This window comes from Suricata suricatta, chromosome 11, assembly GCF_006229205.1.
Source record: "Suricata suricatta isolate VVHF042 chromosome 11, meerkat_22Aug2017_6uvM2_HiC, whole genome shotgun sequence".
NCBI classification, from domain to species: domain Eukaryota; kingdom Metazoa; phylum Chordata; class Mammalia; order Carnivora; family Herpestidae; genus Suricata; species Suricata suricatta.
In genome coordinates this window covers 103,667,154-103,678,499 of record NC_043710.1, presented here as the reverse complement: position 1 = coordinate 103,678,499, position 11,346 = coordinate 103,667,154, and the positions used below count along the sequence as shown (strand labels likewise).

Genomic DNA, 11,346 nt, shown 5'->3' with positions numbered 1-11,346 from the left:
GAGCCTGGAGCCTGCTTCCGGTTCTGTGCCTCCCTCTCTCTCTGACCCTCTCCCGCTCATGCTCTGTCTCTCTCTGTATCAAAAATAAATAAAACATTAAAAAAAATTTAAAAAAATAGAAAAAGAAACATTTTCTGGCTCGAGGCAGGCCTCCTCCTCCTTCACCCCGACGACAGATGTGTGTGGTCACACCGTTTGCTCATCCCTCCAGAGGTTCCCTAGAAAGTTCACCTCTTGTGGCTCACCCGGATTTCGCCCACGTCAGGTCAGTGTTTACTGCGATTCTTCCATCCCAGAGACCGGGATCAGCCGCTTTGTGGGCATGCACTCACTCACACGCATGCGCTGTGTGGCCGCTCTGCGCCAAGCCCTGCGCGGAGTGGGCGGGGCGACACGACAGACACGCTCCCTCCTGGAGGTTCACCTGAACTGACACTAAACGGGTGAATCCTCATGAGTTACCGTGAGCGAGAAGAAGAGAAATCGGCGGTTTTCCTAAAGAGCAGTGGGTGGGGGTGGAGGAGGTGGGGTGCGGCTTCAGACTGGAGGGCCCGGAAGACCTCGCAGAGGGGTCCCTGAAACCGAGAAGGAGCCAGATGGGGGGTGGGGGGGAGCCTCGTGGGGAAGAGCATCTCCGGGGAAAGGAACAGCATGCGTGGTGCCGTCGGGCCGTGAGGCAGCGCCCACCCCGGGGCCTGGCCCTGGCGCAGAGGACACTGCGTGCCCTGCGGCCTCTGGCTCTGTGACTCCTCCCCACCGCGGGCTGGAAAGCCCCCCTCCACACAAACGCCTCTTTCTCCTGCCGCAGACGCCGCCTGCCAGCCCACCCGGCCCTGCCAGCAGCGTCAGCTGACCGCCGGGCAGTCACAGTCAACAAAGAGGGAGAGAATTAGGGGCAGGGAACGTTCCCACTGAAGTCACAGAGGTCATCTGGCTGCGGGGACAGGCAGTGGAGAGGACGTTCTTTCTGCTCCCATTTCTCCCCACCTCCCCGGGGACCAGGCGTGGTACCAGCTGCTGCTCCCGCCACAACTGCTTGCATTCCTGTGGCCTTTGACTGTTTTCAATGCTTTTCCGTGCCTTCCCACACACGGTCCCCAACACTTATATGAGTAAGATGCACAGGAAGAGACACTGCCTTTGTCTGATGAACACATGAATGACGGCCCGATGCATCTTCGCTCCGGACCCACTCTGCCTGGAGAAGGGTAGAGGGGGTCGGAGGCCCCGCAGCGAGGTACAGGATGGTCCGTCCCAGACCGTGAAACTGCTCTTGGCTGCCCGCTTTTAGGTCATGCCCCACTCCCACACAGGCACATACTCTTTTTTTTTCCTAACAGAATTCTGATCTTTATAATCAGGTGGAAATTTCCCCAGCCCCAAAGGGTGAATCATAATTGGTTTAAGCCAATCATGGAATTCTGAGCTCCTTGGGTAGTAATTGGCTCAGTATAGGCATAAAATTCTGAGATATAAGTAAACATCCTAGAAATTCTGAGAAAGATTTTACTGCCTGATAATAGGAGTGCTAAAGGAAATATATCATTTTACCCCTATACTCTCTCCTCTAGACTGGGGCATTGACTGAGGAGGATGTGATACCTGGAGCTTTGGCAGCCACCTTGCGATGATGAGGTTGCAGAGCCAAGGATGGACAGAGCCTGGGGAAGACATCTTCAAGCAGAGAGTCAACCCTGGAGTCACCTATCTTTAAGCTTCTGATAAATAAACAGTGCTTGTTGCGATTTAAACTTTTAAATCCTGGTCGAGGTGTGAGTGCTAGACCAGGAGAATCAGCATTATCTAGGAACTTGCTAGATGTGCAGAATCTCAGGTTTCACTCAGACCTATTGCATCAGAAACTGCATTTTTAAAAGACCCTGCAGGTGACTTGTGTGCACACTAAAGTGTGAACAACACTGGTTCAAGATAGTTTCGGTTAATCATATTTTTCTGAAACACGCCTGCTGACTGTTAGCACGCCATGCTCAGGCTTTCTTAGGCTTCTAGAAGCATTCATCTGATGTGCAGATTCCAGAAGGCAGGTGCTCACCCCTGTGTCGCCATGTGGAGTCTGAGCTCTAGGATGTGCCGGTGAGAGAGCCCAGTACAACACTTGCTGCTGCCCTGGGGACCAGCAGGGATGTCCCAGGGGAGGGGGAGTGGCTACAAATGAGAGGCAACCCCAGGTCTAAAAGGAAAGTTCTCAGGCTTACAGACAGGACACAGGTTAGGAGCCAATGAACAGAGAGAGCTACACAAAAGGCAGTGGGCATTGGTCCAGGAGGTCTGTGGGGCACCTGATGGAGGGCACTTAACGTGGGGGACTGAGGAAGGAGCCAAGGTTAAGGACTCCGGGGGCCACCTTGCCCCAGTTTTGGAGAGCCAGTTTGGAACCTGGTAACCTTTCCAGCCTTTGGGGATGCACCTTAATTTTCTCTCCTATTTTGCACCCGAATCATCTTGCCTGTCTTGGTGGGAAGAGTCCTGATACTTGATATCAGGTCTCAGGAGGCTTTCTCATGCCCCGCTGGACAGCAGAGTCTGCCCTTGGGAGAAGGAAGATGGGTCCAGCTCCTGAGGGCAGGGAGGCAGCATCGACTAGTGCTTTTATGACTGGGTGCATCAGTGTGAGATCCAGGGCACGTCCGTGCCTGCAGAGTGTATCGTGGATTTGCCCTCTCCAGAGGGGGTTGCAGGTCGGGTCGCCCTTCCCCTCTGCAACTGCCGTAGGCACCACGTGGCGATGGCTTTGTCCTTAGAATTAATATAAGCTGTTTAGAGCATGAGACTTGCAGTCAGACATAGCTGATGAGAATCCTGGCTCTGTTGCCCATTAGCTGTAAAGCAGCAAATTAACCTTTCTGAATCTCAGTTTCTTCATCTGTGAAATGGGAATAAAAGTGCCCACATCCCCAGGTTGGCATTAAGACCAATTGAGAGAGTCTGTGTCTGGCTGCAAGGGCGCACCCGGTAAAGGAAGCTGCTGATACTGACACCACATGTGTCTTAGCACTCATCGTGGGGAGCCGGTGTGCCTGGGAGCCGGGGGGGCCTGACGAGGTGCAGACGCACCGCAGGTGTGCCCAGCGGAGCCTGCATTCCCAGGCCGGACACATCCTGACCGGATGAACCAGAGAGAAAGACAGAGAAGTAGGAGCTTCTCTGCTGTCCCAGAAACGAACTCCCAGGGCATGGCCCCAACCCACCCAGCTGTGAAATTGAGATCACTACCTGCTTCCTCTCGGCTCCCTTGACTGGCTCTCTCCGCGTTCTTGAAGCAGGTGCATGGGGGTGGGTGGGGGGCACAGGGGAGCCCTGTGTCTGGCCGGGGACCGCTCTGGAATTGCTCTGTTTCCTGCCCTGAGCTCTCTCGTGCAGGCACCTCTCTCTCCTATGGGTCTGTTTAGGCAGGGACTTCCACACCCCCTCAACCCACGTCCATGGCTCCCTGCGGGCAGGCCGCTCAGGGTTGCTCCATTTGCTGTGTGGTACTATGTACAGGCACCTGCTTTTGGGGCGAGGGCAGGGCTAGTACCGTGACATAAGACGCAGCTCCCGGAGTTACTCAGTGGTCTGAAGACCCTCACAGGGGTTCGGAGAATGACTGGGTCTGACGAACTGCCGGGTTTGGTGGGCAGCCCCTTCCCTGGCACATGGGGAAGGGAACGGGGACCCTCTCGGCTGTGATGGAGCCCAGTGTGGTGTCTGGGTGTTGGGAGCAGCTCTGGGAGCACGCGGCCCAAGCAGGGAGGCAGGGAAGGCCCTGGAAGGAGGGAGCTGCCCCTTGTGAGGCTGGGAAGGCTGTGAGAGGCAGAATGGGGGCAGACGGCTGTGGGCCCAGCGGGGGCTCCTGTCTCCCCCAGGCCTCACCGCCTTGGACCCCTCCAGTGGGGGGTTAGGGCTTCAACTCCTGGGTTCTGAGGGGATGCAAACCTTCGGGGAAAGGCTGCCCTGTAACAGATTCACCATCATCCTTCCATTCCCCCCTCCCTCCATACCTCGCTGGGCACACGCTGTTGGCGTGAGGGGCTTGGTGCCACCCGGACACACTCCCGCTGGGAGAGGCCTGCATGCGATAGAACCCTGCGGTTCTCGAGGATGGGGACCCAGGCGAGCAAACACCTACACACACGCTCACACCCACACACACGCTCACACCCACACACACGCTCACAAGGCATCTGCTCTATCTCCTCCACGTGCGTCCCTCCAGCGCCCTTGCCTCGACTCCCCACCTGGGAAACAAAATACGTGTCCTGAAAGGACTGATGCTTCTGGAAGGGGCTCCTCCCGATGACCCTCCCTGGGCCCAGTGCGCCCCCTCCCCGTGCCTCCTCTGACAACACTCCCTCCCTGCCGGTCTCATCCGGCCCACGACCCCCGAATCCAACCGCTCACACCTGACATCTTCACTTGGGTGTGAATGTGCATTTTATCCAGCTTCACAGAGTCTCTACGGCCCCTCCTGGGCTTCCCCAGAGTGGTAGGCACCCCATCGATCCAGCGGCTCAAAACACACACTCAGGATAGATCTGACTCCTCACCTCTCATCGCCCACCTCCAATTCGCCAGCAAGTGCCCCTGTCTCCGCCTCCAGGGCCCCTCCTGCATCTGGCACCCACCCTTCGGATCTGCTCTACCCTCCTCCCCAAAACCACCCTCCTCCCCTGGCCTCCTGGGGGCCTCCCAGCTCATCTCCTTCCCTGCTCCTGTCCTGTTTCCATCCAGTCTCCAAACCGCATGCTGAGCGAGCTTCCTAAATGAATGAAGAAAGGAATCGCAGGAACACTTGTTAGAAGCTGTTCCTGGTGGGAAGGCGGGAGGGAAGGCTCGCTGCCCGAAGGGAACTTGTCTGACTCGAGTTTTCACCTCTTGAGTGCTGTCTGCCTGGACATCCCATGCAGAGTCTCACCGAATCTTCGACGGTCCTGAGACATACTGATGACAATTTCCATCGTGTATATGAGACAAGTGACCCGCCCAGAAGTTTGGGAACCAGCTCAGGCAGACACGGCTAGTGAGCGGTGCAGATGACGCCCGCGCTCTCCATCACCTGGAACTCTCTGTGCCCCACTAGTACGCCTCCTTTGACTTTGGGGGAGTCGCGGTCGCCACAATGCCAGTCTTGAAGGAGACTGGCTTCTGGCCCAGGAACAAACAGGATGGCATCTCTTGCCTCCTGCAGGTCTGGCGGGAGGCCCCAAGGCCAGGGGGCTCGGCAGAGGCCACTCTGCTTTTCCTGACCTCTGAGCAGAAAAGAACTGCTAAGCTGCCATTTCTTCCCCTCCTACTGGTGCGAGGCAGCCACACAGATGTGAGGACAGCAGGAGCGTGAAGTGACAGTGAATCCTGAAGCTGAGGAGGGGATGAAATGCCTTTGCAGGGCCATGCCAGTCAGCTCAGTATTGATCCTGTGAGCAGTAAGCATATACAAATCTGCACTGAGGTTCTAGAAAGTTCTCCAGCCTGGCTGTCGAGAGACTGGCCATCCGCTCTTGGGCTGTCTCAATTCTGGCTGCTGCTAGGGGTTTGGCTAGTGCCCATGACCTTGGGAGGGGTCCCTGGGGTGCATTCAGGAAACACCACATTGAGTAATGGAAGCTTCCATCAGAGGCCATGATAGATCTGTTTTCAGCTGCGCCCTGTTGCCGTGTGATTGATTCCCGGGGAGCCTGTATCCCTTTTCTGACTTATTGAGTGTGGGTGATGGATTTTTGACAAGATTGATTTTGACCTGAATACTGCTGAGCTAAATGAATCAACACTGTCAATTTCTCTCCCTGGTTCTGAAGAATAGTTAGGTGGATAAGGACATTTTTCTTTCAATTGAAGTCCTTTCAGCTACCCTGCTGCCCAGCACCTGCTGTCAGCACCCACAGGCTGTCCCTTCCTGGAGGCACAGGCAGACAGGACAGTACCCCCTTCCTCTTTGTCCTGGCAAGGCTGGTTCCCAGATCGGGCCCACTGTCCATGCCTGCTGGGCCCAGTTCTCTCACGGGGCTCCAGCCAGAAATATGAGCTGTAGTTGGATTGGCTGTGTGATTATGACAGAGATTTTGGTCTCTTGCTCTCATGGCTGTGATTCCCGAATCGGCACATTACTTACTTTTCCCCGAACCTACGATAAGTATCCAATCTTTAAGGCATTGCTGATGTATAGCTACTCTCTTCCCGGGATGAGATCTTCACATTAATCTTTTTGGTCTCAGCATCGAAGCAGATGCTCATGTGAACGGTCCTAACACATCCCGCTGCTCCTGCCTGTCTGCCTTCCCCCCGGTTCTCACCGCTGGGCTCACCTGTGGGCTCAGACCTCCTGGGTCCAGAGACGAAGGGGTGAGGTGGACGCCCAGAGAGCTGGCTGGGCTTGGGGGCAGGGGAATCTGGGGCCGGGATGGAGCACTGCTCTCTACGTCTTTTCATCTGGAGAATGGTGACCCTGGGAGGTGGGCACTGTTCTCGTTACGTTATTCATAATACTTAGGATATTACGTAAAATAAATTATAGCATAGTGATAACTTTTACAAGAGAATGACCATGTGTGCTAAAGACTCTTTGAGGGGCACATCATCTGTTGCTCCGAAGATCAGAGGCCAAGTGCCGTTAGAGACATTCGCACAGGGTCAGCTGAAGCTCAAGGAACTTCATCAACCTGCTCAAGAATGGCCAGCCATCCAGGGGTCCAGGGACCACTGTGCCCTTTCTGGGACACCCCACTGCTCTGCCCCCCATTGGAGCCTAGAGCTGAATCTCACACTGAGGTCGGACAGCTCAGGCGGGACACGCCCAGACTCCAGGTCCGAGGCACCTGTTGGGATCCGTGGTCTATGACCTTGCTCTGACTCATCAACTGCTGAACTTTCTCCCAGGACCCACCTTCCTGCGGGACCTCAGGGAAAGGGTGCTGGCTGAAGCCCTCGAGCCTCCAGGCCCTGTGGGTATACATACCGTTGCCTCCTGGCTCTCATCCCGAGCCCATTCTCACCTTGCCTTCTCAACCCGTTAGTCTTCAACAATTATTGGAAGGATGCCTCTAGCTTCCAAGGGAGCCACTCATCCTTTGAGATCTCCGCAGCCAGTGGCATAACCTGGCATTCACCTGGCGCCGGGGAAGTGGGCCTCTGACCCAGCATCTACCCCTAGCTAATGGTACCAGAACCAGGACCCAAGAGCCAGAAGCCTAAGTCTGAAGCTGTTTCCATCACACCACATTTCCACCTCCGCCACGGGCCCTCTCCACACAAACAACTCACTGACCTCTCCACTTCAGTGGACTTTGCTCATGATGTCCCTGGACCAGAGACACTTGCTGAATCCATGTGGGGAGGTGGGGTTTCCTGAGTGCAGGCCTAGCCTGAGGACTATTCCAGAGCAGAATATTCTAGAAAGACAGCTGAGGGCTGTAATGAAATGGACATTTCTGCATTTTTCTCACGGACAGCCCCTTTGAGCGACTAACGGGTCACAAGCATGGCCCCAGGAAGGCTGCACTCAGGCCTGAAGAAGGAGTCGGACACCCCTGGGTGTGGCCAGAAAAAAGGGACTCCGGAAGGCAGTTCAAGGGCTGCTCGAGGGGGCGGGAGGGCAGGGATAGGGCCTGCAGCTGAGGTCTATAAATCTGCAGGCCTTTCAAGAGCACAAAGCCTCAGGCAGCAGACCCTGTGGGGTGTTGGGGGAAGCTCACTGAAGCAGGAGCTGGGGGCAGGGGGAGGGCAGGGGGAGGGCAGGGAGAGGGCAGGGAGAGGAGATGCCAAGGCTGGCCAAGTGTGTCCTTCCCTGGGGTGGAGAGCCAGGAGGTCTCTGGCTCCTGCCAGACTCCGCACTAGTCACCCTTCAGCATTTAATTTTTTTAGTGCACTGTCAATCCTAACCTCCCTCCAAGTTAATTCATCTCCTCTGGGACAGCTAACGTAACTAGGTTGCTCGTTGCCTTACTAAGCTTGTGAAAGCCAAGTTACAACGTTTCTGGAAAGGTAACAAATTCTCAGGGGAAAAAGTGCAGAGATTCTAGACCAGCTGGGGCCAGGTGGGTCAGAGCACTCTCTTCTACCAAACTCCTCCGTCTCAGGTCCGGTCCAAGGGGCGGGGCGTTCAGCCCTGTCCGGGTCCCTGTCCCATCTAGGAAGGGTTGGAAGCTGGCTCCCTCCCCCCTCCCTCTCCCATCCCAGCCCCACCCTCACTCTGAGGGATCTGATTTGCGCTAAGAGGAGTACAAACCCCCCAGGGATCAGAGTGGATAATTCTGGACTTCTTCCATTGGGGTCATCTTACTGGCTGGGTATTCAGTAACCAGGGAGGGGGAGGGGTGACGGCACGCTTGTCCATTAACTCCTTCGGTGCTGGCCTGTCTGCTGCCAAGTTAACACAGGCGCCTCCAGGAGGTGTCTGTTCCCTAGGGCAGGGCAGGGCCTTCCCGCAGCTGCTCAGGCATCTCTGATGGGGTGGCATCCAGGACGTGGGTGGGTCCCTGCTCTGGCGTCCAGTCTACAAATGTAGCCTAACGCATCCGAGGAACTCTGGGGGTCTGGCCTCAGCTTCTCCCCAGTCTTGCATTCAGCTGACAGGGAATAGGCAGGTTATAAAAAAGACAAATGATTTGCAAAGAAAAATTTCCCTCTGCCAGGAGAAGAGACAGACAGAGGTGCATGAAGGGAGCTGCTTTCTGAGATGCTTAGGCCCTTCCTTCCCTTCCCAGAGGTCAGCAGGTCCGCCGTCTGCTCTCTGCAGCGTCTCCCCCCAAACAGGCAGGGGTATGGAAGGGAGAGCACACAGGCTTTTCTGGGGAGATAGGGGTGTGAGAAAGGCAGAGAAGGAGGCCCAGGCCCTTCTGGAGAAAGGAAGATGGTCCCCAGAACATTGCACAGAGGGCGCTGGCTCTCAGGGGTGAAGGCGCAGGAGGGGAAGTGGTGGCCAGGCCGCTGACCTTGAGGGGAGCACCCCTGCAGGCCTCCTCCCCTGCAGGCCCCACAGCAGCCTGGCCGCCAGCTTTCACAGATGACAGATCACACTGAAATAACTTGTTCCAAGGGTAGTTGGTGATCAATGACTCCAATTAAGCTTCAGAAAAGGTTTTTTTCCTCCCTGACACTTTATAGGTTTCTCAGCTTATCTCCTCCCTGGATGGCTGTATAAGCCAGAGGATGGCTCCCTGAACTCTCTAGAAAAAAAGTGAATTCACAGAGGATTTAAGGGCTGAGTGAGCCCCAGGCTGGACGGACGGTTCCAACACCCAAACGTCCGCCATCATCTTTTGCAGGCTGCTGTCCACCACTTCTCTGCCATCACCCCCTTTCTCTGTTTGCGGCTCCTGCCTTCCTGCACCCCAGCCTCCCTCTGCAGCTCAGAGGGTTTCAGCTTCTAAATCAGGTTATCACTCCAGTCTGCATTCCTGGTAACCGAATTATCTCTGCAGGAGGACACAGAGGTCTGGGCGGCGGGGAGGGGCTGTCTGGGCTGAGGGCTGTCTTCCTGGCTGCTCCCTAAGCGTGGCCCTTGTCCTCCCACCCCCACAACTGATGTCTCAGCCCCCTTCTCTCCCTCCTCATCATAGCCTCTCAGTCCTGGAGGGAAGAGGGCAAGGTGGTCTTCAAGGACGCTGCCTATTGCTTGGCTGGGCAGAGAGCCAGTGGGTCAGAGAGGTCGGCTCTGTTCTTGGCAGGAAATGAGGGGCCGGCATGGAAATGCCACTCAGGCTGGGACCAAGATCAGTGGAGTGGCAGCCCTGAGTGGGCGAGGTGGAGGGGTGTGAAGGGCGGCCCTGGCCCGCTCCTTGGCAGTCTCAGTCCCTGGGACCTGCAGGGGTCAGCGTTCCAACATCCTGGGCTGGCCTGCCTGGGAACCCTCTTCTTCATCAGTGATGCTCGAATGTCGAGGAACCTGTGGACCCCCTAGGAGAGAAGCAGTGGAAGGGCTGAGCCCAAGAGTTGTGAGCAGCAGGTCACAGGTGCAGGGTGAGGATGAGTCTTAGCAAGCCATCCCAGGAAGGAGCGAACTTGGAGAAATAGGGATCTAGGGCTTCCTACAAGAGGGTTCACAGGGTCCTTGAGGCCCTTTTACAGACCAGAGTGAGGTTAATGCACACTTCCTCAACCTTGACAGCTAAATTTCTCTAAATACAGTCCTTAGATCTCTCTACCCCCTAACCCCCGCCCCCTCCAACACGCACACCATGCACACAACATTTCAGCACCGCCTGAAATGCAGGTGACTGCTTCCCAGTGCGGATATACTGAATCGGATTCTCTGGGGATGGGGCCTGGAATATGCATTTATAGTAGAGTCTCCAGTGAGTGATGGTAACAATAGAGCCTAGGTTCCTATAGCACTTGCTCTGTACCGGTTCCTTAATCTGTGTTAACTCCTCATTTAATTTGCATAACAATGTGTGAGGTAGGTTGTATCACCCTTTCATTAAGCAGATGAGGAACCAAGTCTCTGAGAGGCTGTCTAATTCCTTAGTCATTGAACTGGGATCCAGACCTGGGTGGGCAGCTGCCGGAGCTGGCTTCCCAACTACCACTCCACACAGCCCTGCCGCTGCCCACGGAGGCTCCGGTTTGCAGCCCCTGCCACGGGTGGCCCAGCTTGCAGCACAGGGAGGCCTCTGAGTGGGAGCTGGGGCCATGGTCACTGGCAGCAGAGGCCAGGGCACAGGTGATGCTCTAGGAATACTGCTGACCTTGGATTCGGGACGCCAGGCCGTGCTGCTGACAACTGGACAACTCTAGGAAGGGCGATTCTCCTCCTGAGGTCTCAGTTCTAGCCATCTGTCAGGAGGATGCTAAGCTAGATGGCTTTTAGATTCCTTCCTGGCGCTGACATTTGAAAAATATGTGCATTTCCTTTTTCTGAGCAGCTGGGGCATTTTCCTGGGAGGCCATGCGTGCATAGGCATGCGTGTGCATGTATGCAGCAATTACATGTAGGAGAACCAACTGTCTCCAGCCCAAGACTGGCCAGGCGTTTCTGTTTGGCGGCCATGAGTCTGGGTCTATCGCAGGCTGGGCCAGCGGGGACAGGTTGGGGCTTACAGGGGAAGAATTTGCACTGGCACTAAGGCTGTCTCTGTCTTGACCATTTGTCTCATGTTGTCCTGCACCTGGGCCCTCAGGCTCACCTGGGGGGCGAACGGGAGAAGGGACGGAAAGCTGTTGCAGCAACATGGGAGCAGCTTCAGGGAAGCTAAGTCCCAGAAGCAAGCAGCCCCGGGCGTGGAGCTAGCGGTGCAGGTGCCTGGCCTGCTTAGAGCCAGTTCCATGGGGCTGGCTTCTTCTGTGGTCCACCTTGACTCTGCAGGCAAGCTCTGCCTTTGACCACTCTGCCAGAATGCTCCAGCAGGGACA

At 55.9% G+C, this 11,346-nt stretch overlaps 1 long non-coding RNA gene across 2 annotated transcripts; it reads left to right on the top strand.

Moving 5' to 3' along the window:
* The first annotated feature begins 384 nt into the window (after positions 1–384).
* Positions 385–1,751, top strand: LOC115305968. Of its 2 annotated transcripts, none has more exons than XR_003915111.1 (2): positions 385–463; positions 1,572–1,751. It is a non-coding gene; the product is annotated as an uncharacterized LOC115305968 (long non-coding RNA). The 2 variants fall into 2 exon arrangements; XR_003915112.1 differs by lacking the exon at positions 385–463 and adding an exon at positions 849–1,237.
* The last annotated feature ends 9,595 nt before the right edge of the window (positions 1,752–11,346 follow it).